The sequence below is a fragment of the Bos indicus genome, chromosome 14, assembly GCF_029378745.1.
Source record: "Bos indicus isolate NIAB-ARS_2022 breed Sahiwal x Tharparkar chromosome 14, NIAB-ARS_B.indTharparkar_mat_pri_1.0, whole genome shotgun sequence".
NCBI classification, from domain to species: Eukaryota; Metazoa; Chordata; class Mammalia; order Artiodactyla; family Bovidae; genus Bos; species Bos indicus.
Window position 1 is genome coordinate 12632885 of NC_091773.1, and position 21846 is coordinate 12654730.

General features: G+C 52.5%; 1 non-coding gene across 45 annotated transcripts in view; it reads right to left on the reverse strand.

Annotated features, from left to right (window-relative positions):
* Window positions 1-21846, reverse strand: part of LOC109568581 (uncharacterized) — a 252126-nt gene that overhangs the window by 169134 nt on the left and 61146 nt on the right. For 40 of the 45 annotated variants that reach the window (XR_011570534.1, XR_011570532.1, XR_011570526.1 and 37 more), the window contains one exon: window positions 15855-16316. This is a non-coding gene — a transcript (uncharacterized protein). Of the gene's footprint in view, window positions 1-12700; window positions 12797-15828; window positions 16317-21846 lie in introns of all 45 variants that reach the window. The other 5 variants (XR_011570529.1, XR_011570517.1, XR_011570523.1 and 2 more) reach the window with 3 other exon arrangements.

Below are 21846 nucleotides of genomic sequence, written 5' to 3' on the forward strand. Positions count from 1 at the left end.
CCTTCTACTGTGAACAGTGATGCTATAAACATTCGGGTGCAGTTTTTCGCGTGGGCACGTGTTCTCAACTCCCCGGGGTAATACCTAAGAATAGACTTGCTGGGCCATATGGTAATTCTATGTTTCACTTAACGGTCTTCTACAACGGCTGCACCATTTTACATCCACACCAGCAACACACAAGGGTTCCAATTTCTCCATATCCTCGCCAACACTTGTTTGTTGCTCTTGTTTATCAAAGCCATCCTAGGAGGTATTAAGAAGGCTTTGGTTTGCATTTCTCCCATTTCCTGTGCTTGCTGCTGCTGCTGCTGCTGCTAAGTCACTTCAGTCGTGTCCAACTCTGTGCGACCCCATAGACGGCAGCCCACCAGGCTCCCCCGTGCCTGGGATTCTCTAGGCAAGAACACTGGAGTGGGTTGCCATTTCCTTCTCCAATGCATGGAAGTGAAAAGTGAAAGTGAAGTTGCTCAGCCGTGTCCAACTCTTAGCAACCCCATGGACTGCAGCCTACCAGGGTCCTCCGTCCATGGGATTTTCCAGGTGAGAGTACTGGAGTGGGGTGCTCCGGAGAACTACCTATTCAAGTCCTTTGCTCATTTTTAACTTGGGTTGTTTTCTTTGTGGTTGAGTCTTCTGTTGTCTTTGCGCAAAGGAGCAGCCAACTCCAAAGCTGCCCCAGGACTAGAGATCTGGTGGGGATGGGCCCCCCAGAAAGGCAGGGGCCGGGGAAGGACACAGCTGCTGGAGGCTCTGGAGAAGGCCCCAGGAGAGCAGAGACATGGCTAAAATGGCTTGGGGAGCAGGACCTGGGAGAAAGTATTAGAGAAGGACAAGAGAAGGAAGTCTGGGAGTGGCTTATGCTGTTTCGGGGCTTATTCTACTTGGAGAGGCTGAGGAGGTGATTTCAAGGAATCGTGGCCAGCTGGTTCCCATTTCCACAGCAGAGAAGGAAATGTGCACAGCGGGGAGCGGGTTAGGCTGAGCAGAAGGGAAATGCTTCCGGGCTGCAGAGCTTTTCAAGGCCCCTAAACGGGCAGAATCTGCTAACACCTGGCACAGAGCAAAGACCACCCATGGGGGAGACAGGACCCACTCAAGCAGCAGAGCCCTGACACAGTCTCTCAAGCTACTAGGCCCTGTGGAAACAGTCACCAAAGAGGTGGAAGCAGCCACGGTCACACAGGACCCGGCATTCATCTCAACACTGTGTGGCTTCTAGGTACCAAAGCGCACACACTGCGCCCAGCTGAGTGGACCACGTTTTCTGATCACCCTATGTGCGGAGGGAGCCCTGGCTTGCCTGTGAGGTGCTGGGGGAGCAGAAGCAAAGCAGACACTGTGCTTGACCCCAAGGGACAGACATGGAGGCCACTGGGGAAACCCCCTGCTCCAAACCAGCAAAGAACAGGCACCTCACAGAAGGGCCAGCAGGACAAAGTGACATGAGATGAGCCTCCAAGTTAGCAAGAAAGGGAGGAAGCGATGTAAGAGGGACCCAAGGGATTTCCCTGGTGGTCCAGTGGATAAGACTCTGCACTCCCAATCCAGGGGGCCCAGGTTCGATCCCCAGTCAGGGAACTAGATCCCACATGCTGCAACTAAGAGGTCACATGCCACAGCTAAAGACCCGGCATGCCACAACTAACAAATAAATCCCACATGCTGCAACAAAGGTCGAAGATCCCGCTAGCTCCAACTAAGATCAAATAAATTAATTAATTAAAATTTAAAAAAAAAGAGTACCTCTATATTTGGAGTCAGTAGACCTGGGTTCAATCTTAATACTGCTATTTACAACCTGTTGAATACTGGCACATTCCTTAACTACTCGGAGCCATCTTTTTACTCATCTCTCAAAATGGGGATAAACCAGCTTCTCCAGTAATGTGAGGCAAAGGCAGCTCCAAACGGCTGGACCCTCTTGGAATGCAGTTCTATAAAACCAGGAGAGTGTTGCCTGCATGACTCTGCAGCCTCTCCCTGGGTTCAAATCCCCACTCGGCCGCTTCCTAGCTGAGGGATCTCTGGAGCAGGTTATCTAACTCTCCCGAGCCTTGGTGTTTTCATCTGTAAAATGGGAATGGTGATAATAAAGTCAGTCTTGCAGAGCAGTTCATTGTGGTGGGTTTCATGAATTGACATAGCCTTCAGTGAGACAGACAATCCTTCTTCCTAAACTGCCTATGAAAGTACAGATTTCTGAACAGCAAGCTGAGTCCCAGCTCCAAATGCTCCAACTGCAGAATCATAGAATTGAAAAATGGACTCTCCCTTAAAGGCAGTAAAGAGATGGCCCAGGGCCCAAGGCTCACCCAACCGGGGGCGCTCAAATCCAAGTCTCTGCCAAAGGCCGGTCGCACCCCTGCCCACCCCCCTTGGCCAACATCCCACACTGAGCCGCACCCATTCCTTATCCATCCTGAAACCAGCACCGCCCAGGACCTGCGGTGAGGTTCAGTTAAAACAGTTTATAAGAAGGAAAGCCGCACTTTCTGTCTTCGCCTGAGATAAGAGGAATCTGAGACCTGGAAGGAGCCAGGACGTCCCCTGCAGCCCTGACCCCCCTGTCACACCAGACACACTCGATTTCCCAGACCAGGACGAGCAGGACGAGCCACAGATACAGCTGGGCTGGCCTCGGCTCTGGGGCTATACCTTTGGGCAATTTCCTTAACCTCCCTGGGTGGGCCTCAGTCTCTTGTCTGTGAAACAGAATATGTAGGGAGTCCCAGGCAGTGCCCTGATATATATTCTTACATATTGTATTTACTTATATATACAATACTTTGGCCACCTGATGCGAAGAGCTGACTCACTGGGAAAAGACCCTGATGCTGGGAAAGACTGAGGGCAAGAGGAGAAGGGGGCAACAGAGGATGAGATGGTTGGGTGGCATCACCGACTCAATGGACATGAGCTTGAGCAAGCTCTGAGAGTTGGTGATGGACAGGGAAGACTGGTATGCTGCAGTCCCTGGGGTCGCAAAGAGTTGGACACGACTGAGCGACTGATCAATAGCAACAACAAAGTACTGCCCGGCTCACCCGATGCTGCACCCAAGTAACCATGTTCATGGTCCATGGCCCCAGGGCTGGGCTCTCCACGTTCAGGATCCATGGCCCCAGGGCTGGCCTCCGTGGAGCTGCTGCGAGGCCAGTGGGCTAGACCTGGGAGCCGGGAGCATGGCCACAGTACTCTGCTGTGGGGGTCCGGGGCCCTCCGGTAGGAGGCAGCATTCCTGGGAGAGGGGGGTGTCCCCAGTTACAGGTGCACTTGGATCCACTCAACTAACACAGATCTGAAAAAACCATGTCCAGAACAAAGGACCCCAGCTGTCAACCAGAAGACGTTCCTGAGAGGGGTTGGGCAGAAGTGGAGACCAGGGAGGGAGGTCAGGTGGTTCCAGCCTCCTCTGCGTCCCCCGTGAAGAGCAGATGCAGAAGCGGGTGGGTCCATAGGCCCAGCCTCCCCAGACTCTCCCAGCAAAGGTCCTGGGACTAACTACCGGGTAAAGCCCACATCCCCAGCCCTTGAGAACCATCTTCTGTGGTGTATTTGTCAGAGATTCTGCAAGCAAGCCTGGCCCACTAACATCTTAACACAGGAATGCCTCACAATGATGTCTAAGGCCCTCCACCACACACACACACGCACACCCCGACAGAGTTTCTCCCTCCTCCTGGCAGGCTAGTACAGTGGTTACCAGCACAAGCTCTGGAACCAGACTGCTGCGGCTGGGATACCAATGCAGCCACTTTTTAGCTGTGTGGCTTCAGACACTGTACTCAACCTCTCTGAGCCTCAGTTTTACTCATCTGTGAAGTGGGGGCCAATTATGGCACTATAATCCTAGGATGACGGCAGGAATTAAATCATATAACAGATGAGGTCTGTTTCACATTGCCCAGGACTTCATAAACACTAGATGAACATCAGCTCTGATCAGGAAGGCATTCAGTTTTGCTGATCTGACTGGTATGGGCTTCAGGGAGTGTCAGGCGACAGAGAAGAGTGAAGAAAAGAGGGAGGGATCAGCTGGTTACCTACATTCCATTCCATTTCAGGTCAGGATTTCCCACTTAGCCGTAAAACGGAGGTCCCTACCCTCAGTCTGCAGATCACGACACCAAAGCTCAGAGGGGCCCAGGCAACAGAGCAAGAATTGTGCTAAGAAACAGACCAGCTTTCCAAAGCGTCACCCTGCCAAGCACGTCCTCATCACTCCATGCCCACCCCCTGCCGGCCCCCACCACCCCAATCCTTCTCCCCCTGCCCTTGACACCCCTCCATACAGCCAGGATACCCACACCTGTTCCTCCGACCCTAATGGAGCAGAGCTGACCTGAAGCTGGACACAATGTGTGTGGAGCCCTTGGGGCTGAGCCCCCTGCACCTCCCCACCTCCCCTCAATGAGAAAGACTCCCCCCTCTTCTTGTACTGCAGAGCACAGTGAATCCCACCCGCGGGGATCACCATGGCCCCTGCAGGTCTGATGTGCCAGCAATCCTACAAGAAAGAGTGTGGAGGGCCCTGCTTCTGTCTGCTTCCAAAATCCTCTGGCCAAACAGCTCCTCAGAATCCTCCTCTCCACATGCCTGGTCACTGTGTCTCTGCAGGGGCTGCCCACTGCCTGGCTCTGCAACATGCAGGCCTCCCCACTCCTAGGCCCCTATACCTACCCGGCACGCCAGGCCCCCTAGCAGAGCCCTGGTGGTTCTGAAAGGTCCATCCCACCCGCTGAGCTCATATATGAAAAAAGTGTCCACGGGTCACTCCCCAGAGAGCTCCTTCCTTGTACTAAACATGCACGTGCCAGCTCAGGAAGCCATCCTTCAAGGGTGTGTGTGTGTTGGGGGGCAGCGGGCGGCGGGGCGCGGTTGGAGGGGAGTAGCTCTAGCACTGCTCCCATTTTGCAGGTGGGGAAACTGAGGCTCAGAGAAATGCTCAGTCGAGGGTCACCTACTCATAAGTAACAACGCAGGCCTCCTCACTCTAAGTCACATCATTTTATTAAACACCTTTTATACTATTTTCAAGGGGCTTCCCAGGTGGCTCAAGTGGTAAAGAATCTCCCTGCCAATGCAGAAGACACAGAGACCCAGGTTCTATCCCTGGATCAGGAAGATCCCCTGGAGTAGGATATGGCAACCCACTCAGGTATTCTTGCCTGGAAAATCCCACGGACAGAGGACCCTGGCAGGCTACAGTTCATGGGGTCGCAAAGAGTCAAACACAAATGAGTGTGTGCACACACACACACACACACACACACTCAGCTTTCCTGTTGTTTCCTCTGATTTAGTGAAGGTGAGGCATGTCTTTCTAGGATTGACCCTGAGAACACAGCAGATACCCACTTCTAACCAGTGATTATCTGCCCGAGGCACAGAGGGAAATGCGGCCTGCAGGATCCCATCCCCTTTAATTTGAAAAGGTCACAGCTAGGTCTGGAGAGGTCAACATTCATCAGCAAACATGGACTGGCCCGCGTGGAGGGCTTTGAATATAAGGTGAGCCAAAGCCTCGTCCTCCCACCAGGAATGCTCCTGGGCTCCCAGCAGAGAGGGACCCACGTGGCAGAAGCACCAGAGAACAGAGCACAGAGCCTCGGACCACAGAGGATGAAGCCCCCTGGCTCTGCCGGGAAAGCCAGGAGGCCTTGCAGACCCCCCGGCCGGGTGAAGAGCCAAGACCAGCGGGGGCGGGGAGAGGTGCCGACCGTCTTCAACACAAGAAGCCCAGGTCACCCGAAAGCAACTGTGTGTGGAAGACGGAAATCTGGTGGGGCTTTGTGGAATCATAGCCCACATAACCTCAGCGTATTACCCAGAAAAAGAAAGCAAAGAGGCAAATGCCAAAAAGATGAGGCAGACACAAAGCTACGATAGAGAATGGCCTAGGGACGCAGGGCCCGCGGGATAAGTGGAATGGCATTTCCTCCTTAGTCACTAGAAGGCATGGGCTCAACTCCAGGCCAGTGAGGCCACTGGAGCCACGTGAATTGGCCCCTTGTTCCTGGGAGAGAAACCGAATCCGGAAGGAGCTGGATGGGGAATGTGGCCATTCCGGCCCCATCCTCCTCTTCCCCTTCCCCCTCCCCCACTCTGCCCCATCCTCTCCATAAACCCCTGCCTTAGAAAACCCCACAGCCAGGATTCCCAGGGTGATAACGCAGAAAACAAAATCCTTTAAAAGGGCAAGAACTCCCGGAAAAAATCCACAAAGATTTCACATTATCTTTCTGCAGCCCAGGCTTCCTGAGCCCAGTCTGGTCATTGAGTCATCTCACAACAATCCAGGGGTCTGTCCACTGCACGACCTAAATTGTTTGCTTGCTGTAGGTTTTTTGTGTTGTTTTTTTTTCCCCTCCCCACCCATCCTGCCCACTCCACCCCCCTCCCTTGTGGCAGCTGGGCTGACAGGCACCCGCAGGCAGGCCAGCAGAGCTGGGTACAGCTTCCTGTGCTGTCCTCCCCAAGTGCTGGCCAGCGGGTCATGACTTCCGGAGACACGGTGGCGGGGAGAACCAGGGACTGCAAACAGAGCAGGCAAGTGTCACTTCATCAGGCACGGAGAGCCAGGCCCCCCGCAGGGCCCCCTCTGTCCACCTGGGACTCCTTCTCCCTCGATGCAATCTGACATTTCTGGGGCAGGGAGCAGGCAGCCTAGGGAACAAGATCCCAGGAAAGCTCAGAATCCCAGCTGCAGCCTTACTCGCTGGGTGTCTGAACACGAGCCTCTGCGTTCGCACCTGTAACATGAGACTCAGAAAGCATTTCTACCTGCTGGGTGGCTGGGAGGATTATTTCGATCTTGGCACATGGTAACCAAAAAGCGTAACAAACATGCAGGCACTGTTCCATCAGTGTCTACACACGGACACCCTCTATGCCCACCAAGCCAGACCTGACCACTTGACAGAATCGTTTGGGAACAAGACCCACACTCTGAACCACAGGGGCATCAGGAAAACTTCTCCAGGCAGCAAGAGAAGAGTCCTCCCCTTCATGCCTCTCTCTTCCGGACACCTGGGAGCACAGAATGCCAGACCCAGTCGTGTCCATAATCCTCTCTCACCCCCTCATCATACCAAAGTCTGAGCCTGAATCTCCCCTAATTTTCTTTTTCACCATTACTGTATTTTTTCTATCGAAGTACACGTCATATTAAAAAGCAGAGACATTCCTTTGCCAATAAAGGTCCGTCTAGTCAAGGCTATGGTTTTTCCAGTAGTCATGTATGGATGTGAGAGTTGGACTGTGAAGAAAGCTGAGCGCTGAAGAATTGATGGTTTTGAACTGTGGTGTTGGAGAAGACTCTTGAGAGTCCCTTGGACTGCAAGGAGATCCAACCAGTCCATTCTGAAGGAGATCAGCCCTGGGATTTCTTTGGAAGGAATGATGCTAAAGCTGAAACTCCAGTACTTTGGCCACCTCATGCGAAGAGTTGACTCATTGGAAAAGACCCTGATGCTGGGAGGGATTGGGGGCAGGAGGAGAAGAGGACGACAGAGGATGAGATGGCTGGATGGCATCACTGACTCGATGGACGTGAGTCTGAGTGAACGCCGGGAGTTGGTGATGGACAGGGAGGCCTGGCGTGCTGCGATTCATGGGGTCGCAAAGAGTCGGACACGACTGAGCGACTGGACTGAACTGAACTGATGTGTCACCCTCAGGAGGATGCAAAACGCCAGGGCTATCTGAGTTCAAATGCAGTGTCAACTTGAAACCTCAAAGCCATGTGGACTCAGTGCTAGGGAGCAAAGGAAGACTCAGGGGTGGCTCCATGAACCCCACAAGCATCAGCTGGGCATTCTTTTTTTTGTCTTCCTCCAGCTCTCAAGGCTCTTGCGGGAACAGCGTAACCTACCATAGAGATACAGGACATCACACAAACCGCCCCCCCGCCAAGGGGGTGCACAGGCTCCCAGGGAGACACCAGGCAAACAGTTCCGACAAAAGCAGCGTGGCAACCTCTGGCAAGACTGAAAGTGTCCCTTTGCTGTGCCCTATCCTCCTGGGGACCCCCATATGTGCACCCAGAGATGTGTGCAAGGAAGCTCACCCCAGGGCTGCCCCCTGATCCTGCAAACAACCCAAAATCCATCATGGGGGGCAGGAAGGAACATACACAGCAATGGCATCACCAACATAACACAGGGAGTGGGGTGAAGCAAACTGCAGCCATCACACCCCTACTTTTACGCCACTTCCACGAGAATTTCAAATATACAAAGCATGCCTCCAAATGCCCTCCAAATAGATTTGTAATCCAAGTATAAGAAGGTGATGGAAGCGGGCATGGCAACCCACTCCAGTATTCTTGCCTGAAGAAGCCCACAGACAGAGGAGCCTGGTGGGCCACAGTCCATGGGGTCCCAAAGCGTCAGAATCAACTAAGGCGACTGAGCATGCACACATGCATAAGAAGGTGACCTATTATAGCCCAAGTTCAGAAGAGCAGTACTTCTATGAAGGGAAGGAAACAGAATGGAAGAAGAGTCCCCACCAACATTCACTTTATCTCTAGTTTTCTCCTAATATATACAAAAGCAAGGACTCAAACCAAACATGCCTCCTCATTTACCACTGGTTAATCCTGGGGGTGGGAACAGGGCCGCGGTGGAGCGGTCCTTTGTGGCTTCTCATTCTGTGTTTCAGACCTGGATAATACACGTGACACAAAGAAACCCCCAAACTCAGCAGATTCTGAGGTCCAGCAAGTCACTGAGAAGGACGGAGGACAGCAAGAGCTGGGGACACCCACAGGACCCCCAGGGCTCCGCTACTTTAAAGGGAGGCGGGGCTGCCTGTGTCCCGAGCACGCGGTGGTCCACAGCTGCCTGGCCTTAGCCCTAAGGAATGTGCTGGACAGAGTGGCCTCCGCCCCCACCACACTCCCTCCCGGGGGGAACCGGCGTGAAAAGCACAGCCAGACACGGCCAGGCTGCCCAGCTCTCGGGCACCTTCCCAGAGGTGACTCATAGGTCCTCCCAACAAGCACGTGAGGGGCACGAGGCAAGGAACACCCCCTCATTAAAAGATGAGGAGCTGGAACCTCAGAGAAGTCCCAAGAGTGGCATGGAAAACAGGGCAGTCTCAAAAGCAATCTGCCTCTCAAAGCTGTCGTATGTCCAGGATTTTCTCTGTGTTGGGATCTGAGGTTGGGGGGTGACTAACCTCCAGCCAGATTTTACAACTCAGCTCATCTCATTTTCATGATAACCAGCTTCCCAGAGGAGGCAAGGAAGGCCCAGAGAGGCCAAGCATCCTACCCAAGGCCACACAGCCAGCAAACACCAGGCTCTCAAACATGCCCCCATCATCCTCCTGCAGCATGTCCCCATCAGGGCCATTCTCACAGTCCCTGAACGTGCAACAAGGAGCTTCCAGGGCCCCTGGCTGAACAGAGGGCTGGAAGCTTGTCCTGGCTAATGTTTATTTGTTTATGTCCTCAACTACCTGCTAAACCCAGTCTTGAAACTCAGAGTGACTCAGAGACCTCACCGAGAGCAGCTGCTCTGGGCTGGAGCCAGATAAGCCTCCACAGGGGCAGGAGGGGAGGGTCAGGGCCATTCCTGGTAATTAGGTGGAGCCGAGCCCTCTCCTTAGAAACCCCGAGCCGGTGCGGAGTCACAGAGAGTAGCAGACAGGTAGACGGGAGGGAAAGACCCATTGCCAGCAACTGCCCTACACAACCAGATATTAGTGGCTGACACTTTTACAAGAAGGGGGACCAAGTTTTCCCCTGCCACCAGAGTGCCAGCAAGGCGGCGGGCGGGAAGCGAGCTGGGGAGGACGGGAAAACAAGCGCACAGCTAAGACCCTGAAGCTCCTCATGGGCCCACCACAGTCACCCAAGTCCTCGGGCTGCAGACGCAGGCAGAGTGGGACTCTGGCCTCCGACACCTAAGCTATGGCACATCACTGCCCAGCTCTGGCCTCTGAAGCCTTTTCTCAGAAAGTTCTCAAAAGCAGAAATAGAGAACAGCTCCTAAAACTGCAACCACCCACAGAAACCTGTTCTTTTCCTCATGGGGAAGGGATAGTTGGGGGTGGGGGGTGGCGGGGGTTGGGGGAGAATGGATACATGTATATGTATGGCTGGGGCCCTTTGCTGTCCTCTTGAAACTATCACAACATTGTTAATTATACTCCAATATAAATGTTTTTTAGTAATTTTTTTTATTAAAAAAAAAAAAAAAAACAACAACCCTGTTCTCTTTATCCTACCCCAGTAGTCCTAAGTGAATAGATTGTATGGGTTCTAATGTCAGAATAATGAAAAAAAAAAAAAAAGCTCCATTTTTTATTTTAACGCCCTCCTTTGGAGAAATTGAATATCATTCCCCAACTTTTTCAAATCTGCCCCTCTTTCCCCTCACCATGGCCTTCCTTGCCCTGTTGGGTTACTCCCAAAGCCTTTCTCATTAACCAGGTTAACCAGGTTAACACGCCCTGACCCTGGCTTCCAGGGGCCATGGCCACGGTCCTGCCCCACTGCGTGAGAGTTCTTTGTGCAGCGGCTATAAACCTTCCATTGCCTCTGAATGCGCTCAGGGATTAACAGGGTGTTGGAGAAAGGGTGAGAGGTCAAACAGAACTCTCCTGGAATCTGCCCCCTTCATTAACTTCGGAATTCCGCAGGCCAGTGTTTCCTCAAGCCTTTTTACACTAAAGGCTCACCCAGGAGGAGGACACGGCCATTCTCACACCCCACGCTCCAGCTGAAAAAGCCAGGACCGGGTTTCCTGGGAGGAGAGAGGGGTAAGGCCAGCAGCCTCTGTCCTCCCACGAGGAGGAACTGACAGTGGAAGAGCAAAAACCCTGGTAAGAAGTTAAGATTCTGAGGCATGATGCTCTGACTTTGCGGATGATGAAAGAGGCTCAGGGAGGTTTAGGAACCACAGCAAGGTCACAAAGCTGTGAAACAGCAAAGCTTCACAACCTGGCTGTGTCTTGCTCCAAAACCATAGTCTCCCAAAAACTGCAGTGCTTTGCCAAAAGAGGGCAAGAATGTCCCAGCTGATCCCCACCACCCTAAGAGGCAGGATCCTGGGGTCCGGGCCTGCCACTGTAATTAGCATGGAGGCCTGTGTGGAATTCCAGGATTGGACAAGGCATCCAACACTGAACACACTCCTCTGAAATGACACCCTATTTATGATACTTGACTTTTGTACAATTTTGATGTTTTCCAGAATAAAACATTAAGGAGCTCACGAAAAACAATACCCTAAAGAGCCAGCAAGATGGCCCCTTGCTAACACAGCACTCCCTGCCAAAATGCACATGTCTGTGGGTTTTATTATGGGTCAGCCTCAGAGGCTGGGACACAGTAAGCCCTCAACAAACGTCTGCTATCCACACAGGAAGAGAACCCAGAGTGTGAATGAGAACCCTATCATCCATATGCTGCTTAACAAGCCTCATACAAAAGACTACATCTTGTAACAAGGTTTCCTCAGTGTTTATGATCCAGGAGGAGTCTCTCCTTTTCAAAAACAAACAGGTTTCTTTCATTGAGACCAAGGGGCAAACTATAGCCTGTAGGTGCATTGCTAGTTCTTATAAATAAAGTTTTATGGGAACACAGCCATGCCCCTTCATTTACATACTATGGCTGCTTTCCAGACACAAAGGCAGAACTGACTAGTAATGACAGAACCGTACGGCCCACAAAGCCTAAACTATTTACTACCCAGCCCTTGGAACAAAAGATTTGCCAAACCTTGATTCAGACTCAGTATGTTGCGCTAACCAGGAAGTCAGAACTAAATTTAATGTTCAATGTTAGTAACTCATGAATCCTCAATGGTCTTTATTTCCGTAGGTCTGTATGTTTTGATCTTCTAACTAAGAATCTCTGAGTGAGGATCATACGTCAGGCACTGAGTAATCCCTTCAATACAGTCTCTTATTTAATTCTCACAATAAACCCACAGGGTAGGTAATACTATCCCCTATTTACTGAGGAGAAATGAATGGGGGAAAAAAAAAGTGAATGAGTCGACTGATTTGCATGTAGCAATATTTACTATTTCATAATCCAATCCCAGAGAGTAATACAGGAGCTGATCTGAAAACTTTGGTGCTCAATAAATAGAATACAGTTGGCAGAGCCGAGATCAGCAGTCACTGTCGATTCAAGCAGAATTACAGGATTCTACAGCACTATCATTCACTATTCCTTTCGTTTTCAGTCTAGCTTCAGACTGAGCTGTGCAATCACTTCATCATGAATCTTCTGGATTTAGGGAGGATCACGGTGGACTGAACATCACAACTGGCATGAGGTGGGACACAGAGCCACTCGGTCAGTCTGGGGGACCCCTTATCTCCCGTGATGTGGCCGGAGCCACACAGCCCAAGTGCCAGCAGTGGAAGCAAGGATGTGCGCTCTAAACTGAGCTCCCTGCAGGAGGGCTGCGTCCAGGTGTTGCCACCTTAACTTTTTTGCCAAACTGACCTCTTCCCAACTTCCGTAACTATTAATACGTCTTAAGCAGTAATATCTGTAAAATCACAGGCATGCTCTTTCTCTAATTCAAATGAAAATAAACATAAAATGTTTTTTTTTAAAGTCCGCTCCCCGTGTAAGCTAGAGGCATCTTGTACACTTCACTGCATGCGTGAGAACCACCAGCCAAGCAGAAGCAGGGAGGCTAAAAGTGACTTATTGGCAGGTACATACCAGCTTCTCCACTCTCCTGAGACAAGTTTGGCAGTTCTCTGGATCTCTCTGAACCTCAGTTTCTTCACGTGTAGAGGTGGGGTGCCACCCACTTCCCTGGGTTGGAAGACTGATTAGGCATTGATAAACACTAAGCAACCCCTTGGCTATTCACTGGGATCAGTCTAGACTCAGCCTGGGTAGACCCCAGGGGCCCAGGCCAGCCCCGCTATGGAGGAAAGGTCCAGGTCACTAAGCCATGTACAGGAATGCCGGCTGGGGTGTCTGTGGATGTAGGGGGCAGCACTGACCCCAGACCCTCTCCCTCGACTCCAATCCTCACAGGGGCCTATCAGTTAATTAAATTTGAAAAAAAAATAAAAAAGAAGGTCAGGCCTGCTCTAGCAGCAGCCTAGGATAAGAGGGCTCAAAGAGAAACGGGTTCTTCCAAGAAGCTAAAGACAGACTTGTGCGATGAGGAGGCTGTGTATGCACAAGCTAAGTCGCTTCAGTCATGTCCGACTCTTTGCAACCCTATGGACCGTAGCCCGCCAGGCTTCTCTGTCCATGGGATTCTCCAGGCAAGAATACTGGAGTGGATTGCCATGCCCTCCTCTAGGGGATCTTGATCAGGCCAAGCAGAAATGCGAAGTGGCCACTCGATTGCAAAGGAAAAACTGGAGGAGCCGATGTGGGCCAGGAAATGGCAGCTCTGGCGGCAGCATCGGCACCACCACCGCTGGCGGGCCCGGCAGCACCTCCACCGAGCGCCTGACGGTCCAGGGCCCCACGGGAGCAGCCTCGTGGCTGACACCTGTCATCCCAGACTAAGTGCTGCTGCCTCTGCACTCAGGCTAGAAATCAGACATTTCCCTACCCACGAGGGCAGCAAGGCCCAGAGAAGAGAGGGGAACTGCCCGAGCTCACATGGTCGCCAGCGGGGGCGGGGAGCAAGAAGGGAGCAGGAGCTGTGTTGCTCAGTCCCAGGCAGACGGCCCCGAGGCTCTGCAATCAGTGACAACTGTGTTCCGGTCCCGCTTGTGGAGCCTGGGGAGACCTGCTTCGCCAGTCCGGGCCCCCAGCTACTTGGGCACCAAAAACGATCACTGCGGTGCCGACCCCGTGGGTCTGGTCTGGGGCTGGAACGGAGTAAGGTCTGCCACGTGCCTTGCACAGGACATGGCTTAACAAATGGCGATTTCTTGGACATCCGTGCCCACAGCGTGCAGCAACCCTGCAGACACGGGGCATCTGCTCAGAGCAGCCAGAGGGGAGGGGGAGCGGACACCTCACTTCTCGCTGCGACCGTTCTGTGCCTTCGGGTACCCGAGCCCCTCCACCCCCTCCTGGGAGGAGCCTGAGATAACCCCAGACCACCACAATGGGGTTGTTCTAGGGAGTCGCTGATAAAAGGAGAAAAAGGCAGGGCTGCAGGCTGTGTGATAAGCGAGGGCGCCGATCTGCAGTGAGAGGGTGGGGGGAGATGGCAGGAGAGACGAGAGGGGGTGTGATGGTGAAACCGGAAGGGCCAGGGCTGTGCCTGGGTGTCCACACTCGCCTGGCATCCCCAAGGCAGCTCTGATGGCCACTGCAAAACCAGCCAAACCTCCCAAGCCTCCAAGTCCCCCCAGGCCCTCAAGAGCCCCCTCCCAGGGTGACTCCTCCCCCTGCCCTGCTTGGCCATGGGCAGCAGTGAACAGAGCACCTGTCAGGCTGTGTTGTCAATTCCTCCCAGCAGACCTCCAGGGCTGCACTGAGTTCCCATCACACCTAGTCCCAGAGGACCAGGAGCCTCCTCCCTGGGGGGGCACAGAGTTCATACTAATAGTCTGTCTCTCCAGATGACAAAAAGGACCTAGGGACCCTAAGAGTATTCCATCGCAGCAATGCCACACACACACACACACACCCTCCTCCTCTGCCTTCTCTTGGATATATAACTTTGGGCAAAGTTCTCAGCTGTGAACTGGGCACACCACTGCCCACCCAGTGGAACTACTGGGCTGGTTAAGTTCTACAGATGCTCAAAAACCGTGCCTCCCTTCCGTCTGTCCTTTTCACAGAAGCTGAAAGAAAAGCTTCTGATCTGATCTGATCTGATCAACTCCGATGCAGTGAATAAGGGGCCCGCTGCATGTTTAGCTGTGAGCAAGGCACACATGTCTCTCGACCTCGGACGACTTCCTAGGATGGGAGGATGACAAGAAATCGAACACCTTGCATAGATGGATATAATATTTCGACACAGGGAGGAGCTGTGGGCTGGGACAGTGGGCAGTAACCAGAGGGATGTCATTTCCACGAGAAGGTCAGGGAAAGCTGAGAAGTGCCACGGGGCGTGAGCAGAACCGGGAACCCAACCAAAACGGAACCCCAGGACCCACCCCACATGCCTTCTCTGCAGGCAAGTGCCAGGCAACCCCAGGTGACCTGAGCGCACGGGACACTGGCTATTAGAGCTGCCACTCTCCTCTGGGCAGTCCAACACTAAGGCAACATCCCTCAGTCATCAGCGTCACAGCTGCCGGGTCTGGACAGCCTGTCAGCTGCAGAACCACCAGAACCCTCTGTCTCCTGGTCCGCCTCCCTCACACGGACACAAGGCTCCCTTCCCTTGCCTGCTGCCAGCCAGGCACTCAGCCCTCCCACAGGCTTTGGGACCTGGGACCTTTGATCAACTGTCCACGCCAGCCAGCAGGGCCTAGTTCAAAGGCCAGCACAGCTCCCTGCCACCAGCTCTTTTCAGAAAGATTTCCAAGGCCCAAGCAACAACCTCCCTCCAACCAGGAGTAACACTCCCATCACAGGCTGGGCGTCAGCTGTGTGCCGGGTACCATGCTGGCTGGCCGCTCGCACACAAGTGTTCTGGGATCCTCAACACCGATCCTACGAAGGATGATGACACGTCACCCCCACCGAGGAGAGGGAAGCAAGGAACCCAGCAGTCATTTTGTCCTCAAGTCACTGGGTGGATGTGGGTTACAGATTCCAGCCCAGAATCCTCTGGCTCCAAGGCACCCAGCTGACACCTGGTTCTTGGTTCCCAGCTATGAGAATAGAGCCATTTGCACGATGGTGACCTCTCCCACCAGCCAGGGTAGAAGCACCGGAAGCCCAGGTGTGTGCTAGACCGAACACGCGGGAGATACCTGCTCAAGGAGGATGTGGGTCTTACGTTTCAGAGGCAGCCCCCAGGGGAGCTGGCAGAGCTCCAACTGAACATTCCCGTCAGTGAGAAAGGCAGGAAGCGTCGGTCCTCTGTCTCCTGTCTTCATCCAGGCTGCAGGAATCCACGAGGTGCTCAGCCAGGGCCCTCCTAAAACCACCATGAGCATCCAGAAATGTGGCCGGTGTGTGTCCCTGAGAGCCTGCTTCCACCAGCATCAGTCCCCACGCAGGCGGCTGAGTATCGCTGTAAATCCACAAGACTCAGTTCAGTTCAGTTCAGTCGCTCAGTCGCATCCTACTCTTTGCGACCCCCATGGACTGCAGCACACCAGACCTCCCTGTCCATCACCAACTCCTGGAGTTTACCCACAAGACTCAGAAGATCCTTAAAGGAAGCTCCTTGCAGCTGACAGGTGCAGCCATCATGCGGGACCTTCTTTTTAATTCCTTTCTGGTCAAAAGATCAGGCCTGGGGATGAGAAGGAGAAAAACTAATCTCGTTACAATCATGGACCCAGAGCAGCAATTGTTCTTCCTTCCTTATGTTTGACCTAATGGACTGAGAGGAGGGGCTTCCTTGGTGGCTCAGACAGTAAGAATCTGCCTGCAGGGTTCAATCCTTGAGTTGGGAAGATCCCCTGGCGAAGGGAATGGCAATCCACTGTGATATTCTTGCCTGGAGAATCCCATGGACAGAGGAGCCTGACGAGCTACAGCCCACTGGGTCACAAAGAGTCAGACACGACGGAGCAACTAACACACACACATGGACAAAGAGGGAAACTCACTAAAAATAATGCCCTGCAGCTCTGACACGTAAATACAGGTGAGGCCGGGGAGTGTCACCACCCACCAGCACCAAAGCCCTCTTGCAAAGGGAACGGAGTTTCACTGCTTAGGGTTCCTCCTTAGGAATTACCCAAGGGCAGCAGGGGGGCTGAAGTACGCCCATTATAAAGAGGAGGACAGTGAGTACCAGAAGGGTTAGGTAGCCGGCTTGGGGACTTACCAGCACAGGCAGGCCTGGCACACAGCCCTGGGCTCCCCTGCAGGGCCCAGAGGTCCCAGCTGAGGGGGTGTGGGGTCAGCTGGTAGGAAGTAGTTCTCTGCTTTGTTTCTTTTTAAAGATAACCACGAAGCCCTGGCATCCTTCCAGGGCTTCTCCTGCACTGTGAGCCTCTTCAGGGCAGAGCTTGGGGCCTCTTCCTTTTTCATTCACTCATTCAACAACTACTGAGCGTCTACCAGGTACCCAGTACTGTTCTAGCTATAAGGGGGGACCAAGAGGACTTCAACCCAGCATATTCGAATTACTCTAAAGGTAACTGATAAGCAGACGGATCCACAATGCTTAGGGTTTGGGGCCAGAAAGCCAGCAGCCCACCGATGATAACAATAACTGCCCTTGTGGAAGAGCAGTTATTCACCTTGCTTCAAGCTCTGGCCCCCATCTAATACATCCCCAACCTCCCTGGGACTCCTGCCTTCATTTTCCAGATGAGGAAACAGGGTCATAAACACCTAGTAAGAGTAAAACCTGACTCTGAGGCCAGACAATCTGTCTTCCTAGTCTGCACCCTGATCCATGGGTAAAACCTATTTCCAGGCAATTCACATGCACTGCTGTTGCTCTCATTGAGTCACTAAGTCATGCCAACTCTTTTGCATCCCCACGGATTGGAGTCCGGCAGGCTCCTCTGTCTGTGGAATTCTCCAGGCAAGAATACTGGAGTGGGTTGCTATTTCCTTCTCCAGGGGATCTTGCTGACCCAGGGATCCGCCCACATCTCCTGCACTGGCAGGCAGTTCTCCACCACTGAGCCACAAGGGAAGCCCTTCACATGCATAGAATCCCCATTTAATCCTCACCTCAACAACATGTGCTATAGAACACTCTTATCTGACTTTAAAGATGAAAATGCTGAGGCCCAGACAGCTTAAGCCACTTGCCCAAGGTCACACAGCTAGAAAAATCACAGAACAAGGATCTGAAGTCAGGCAGCCTGACTCCAAAGCCCATGAGCTTGACCATTACACCAATTATAATCAACAGCAACCACTGCTGTAATGACAGACTTTCCAATACTTAGTGGTGTGAAACAACACAGCATGAGCCAGCAGCTCTGGAGGCCAGAAGCCCAACACAGGTCTCACTGAGATAAAAATGGTGTTGGCAGCCTATGTTCCTTTCTGAAGGTTCTGAGAAGAATCCATTTCCTTGTCTTCTCCAGCTTCTACAGGACACCCACATTCCTCAGCCAGTGGCCCCTTCCTCCATCTGCCTCCATCACAGCATCTCTCGGACCCTGTTTCCATCATCCCATCTCCTCTGACTCTTATGCCTCCCTCCTCTACTTTTAAGGAGATTACACTAGGCCCTTTCAGATGATCCAAGATAATCTGTCTCAGGGCCCTGAGCCTTAATCTTATCTGCAAAGTCCCTTGTGACATGTAAGTAACATTGTCACAAGTTCTGGAGACGAGGACATGGGCATCTTTGAGGGTCATTTTTCCATCTGTTGTCACGACCATGACAAAGGGCATCCATCCTCAGCCCTTAAGTAGTCCTGAGTGACCAGGGGTCACAGAGTGAGCTCCTCTTGTTCCATGTAAACCTACCTGACACAGCATTTAGACCCAAGAGAAAGATGGGTTCAAAAGGAAGCTTACATGTCTAAATATCAGCCCCTATGACAAAGCGTATGTGGCTTTCCAGGTGGCTCAGCGGTCAAGAATCCATCTGCCAATGCAAGAGATGTGGGTTCAATCCCTGGGTCAGGAAGATCCCCTGGGGGAGGAAACGGTAAGCTGCTACAGGATCCTTGCCTGGGAAATCCACGGACAGAGGAGCCTGGTGGGCTGCAGTTCACGGGGTCACACACGACTCAGCAGCTGAGCACACGCACAGCACACGACAAAAGCACAGGAGAGCGGGTTAAACATTAGAGTTTGAGGTCAAGTTGCCAAACTTACTGGCTGGGTTTCTCTGGGGACATATTTTTAACCTTTGGTTTCCTCATCTGTAAAATGGGAATTAACCACAACTACTCACTTCATGAGAATTTTGTGATGCTGACATGAAAGAATCAACACAAATCACCATGTTTGTGGGCACACACGAAGAGCTCAAGGTCAGCCCTTATATCACGCATCAAAGGGAGGTGGCCGCCGTCAAGCTGAGGCCAGTCTGTCGCAGGGCCCCTCCCACTCACCCATCTTTCCTGCTCGGTTTCCACAGCGAAACTACCAAGAGCTGCCAGCCCAGGAGGGGCATGGCACCAGAAAGTCAGGATCGGAGTCGTGTCAGCTAAGGGGCTGCTTACGGCAGGAAGGGAAGCAGGGATTCACGGCACCAGCCCCAGTGAACGGCAGGGAAGGAAAGGAGGGGACACAGTCTGCTAAATATTTACTGAGGCCCACGGGCAAATCTGAAGCCAAGTTTGTTTTGTTGGGGTCCGGTGCATTAGAGCTCTGTCACCTGGGGAAGAGTTATTCATGGTCTGTTGGGTATTACTGCACCCGAGCGGTGGTCCCTGACACGGCGCAGGGGCAGCGCTGCTGTTCTCGCGAGAAGACAGCCCCACCGCGGTCTCCAGCGGCAGGAAGGCAGGATGCGGGGCGCTGCACACCCCGGCTTCTAGAACCATCACACACAGCCGCCCTCCTCTCCCGGGGGGCATTTGCATTTCCTCTGCCAGGTGAGTCCTTTCAGGTCATTTCCTCTTTCTGTAACAGACTGGCCAAAATAAAAGAGACAGGCAATACCCAGGATTGGCCTTAATGGGGAAGTGGAATTTTCATACAAGCTGGTGCACAGACGTTCTGAAGAAAGAGAGACAACCACTTTGGGAAGCTGTCTTGCATAATCCACTAGAGCTGAGTATATGCTTTACATATTCCACGCTTAGGCATAAACTCACAGAAATGTGTACGCGTTTACCGAAAGATAAGCTGTCAGATGTTCGTGGCAGTACCGCTCGTAACAGCCACGCACACTGGGAACTACGCAAATGCCTGCCACTGGGTGAATGGATTCTAAACACACACGCACGTACACGTAACACACAAGCACACATACACACACGTGTGTGCACACACAGAGGAATATACAGAGCCATGAAAATGACCTACAACCGCACACAGCCTGTGAATCCATCTCACAAATGTAATTTTGAGTGAAAGAATCCAGACATAAGGGAATGCATTGTGATGTTATTTATATTAAAAACATAAACATGTCAACCTAATCGACGCTGCTAGAAGTCAGGACAAGGTTTATCTGAGTGAGGGGGGAAGGGACCGACAGTGACGGGAAGTGGTCAGGAGGGGGCTTCTCAGTAGTGCCCACTAGACGCTACACTGCATGTCTTCTCAAGCTGTTTTATATACTTATGATACGTGTGCTTCTTAATGCACGCAGCCTCAATAAAAGTTTACTAGCCGACTTCCCTGATGGTCCAATGGCTAAGACTCTGAACTCCCGATGCAAGGGGCCCAGGTCCCATTCCTGGTCAGGGACCTAGACCCCACATGCCACACCTAAGACCTAGCACAGCCAAATAAATACATTTTTAAAAAGTTAACTAACACCTTTGTTAATGCTTCCTGTGAAAGCACGTTTGCTCGAATACTGAAGACGTGGAACCAGCCCCTCAGGCCTGGGAACGGACCCTTCCAGGTTTCCCTGCCGTGTCTTTTCACGCCTTGCTGCCTTATAGCTGACCCTGCCCTGGGAAGGGCGCTCAGGGGAACACTTCACAAGTAAGCACCCCGGGCTGGTGACATGGAATTTGACGGGGAATTGCCCCCACAAGAAAACACAGCCCCCAGGCCAATTCTCTTGCCGCCTGAGTCTCTCTCCTCTCAGCCTCTGCCTCCATCAGGCCCAAATAGGTCATCTGGTTCTTGACAACCCCTCCCCACTAGGTATTTCCAAGAGCCAACCCCTCCCCACTAGGTATTTCCAACAGCCGACCCACCTGGCAGTGAACATGCTAAAGAAAACTGAGAAACAGCCTGCCTCTGTGTCCTGCTGCTGCTGCTGCTGCTAAGTTGCATCAGTCGTGTCCGACTCTGTGCGACCCCATAGACGGCAGCCCACCAGGCTCCCCTGTCCCTGGAATTCTCCAGGCAAGAACACTGGAGTGGGTTGCCATTTTCTTCTCCAATGCATGCAAGTGAAACGTGAAAGTGAAGTAGCTCAGTCGTGCCCGACTCGTTGTGACCCCATGGACTGTAGCCTACTAGGCTCCTCTGTCCATGGGATTTGCCAGGCAAGAGTAGTGGAGTAGGTTGCCACCTCTGTGTCCTACCCAACACCAAGAGAGCATCTTTCTAAACACTAGCCTCACATGGAACTCTGCTGAATGTTACAGGGCAGCCTGGATGGGAGGGGAGTTGGAGGAGAATGGATACAAGCATATCCCTTTGCTGTTCACCTGAAACTATCACAGCATGATTAATCGGCTAACCCCCAATATAAAAACAGGCTTCCCTGGTGGCTCAGATGGTGAAGAATCTGGCCTGCAGTGCGGGAGACCTGGGTTCAATCCCTGGGTCAGGAAGGTCCCCTGGAGAAGGGAATGGCAACCCACTCCAGTATTCTTGTCTGGAGAATCCCACGGACAGAGGAGCCTGGTGGGCAACAGCCCATGGGGTTGCAAAGAGTCAGGCATGACTGAGCAACTAACACTTTCACTTTTCATAAAAATAATTTCAAAAACATAAAAAGTTTTTAAAAATAATAATAATCAGTAAAATAAAAAAACTAAAAAAGCCATCATCCCCGAAATATGGGGTGTGCAGAGGGGTGCTCTGGGAACAGGAAGACTTCAGGGATCAGGGTTGGCAGACACAGGGATGTGCAAAGCTGGGTCAGGCAGCCCCTGGCACTAGCAACCAGAGAGAAGCATAGTCCATGGTGGGAGCCAGAGCATCTCCTGGTGCGTGTCTGGCTGGGTGTCATGCCGTCTCTCTGCTTCTGCACCTCTGTGTGTGTG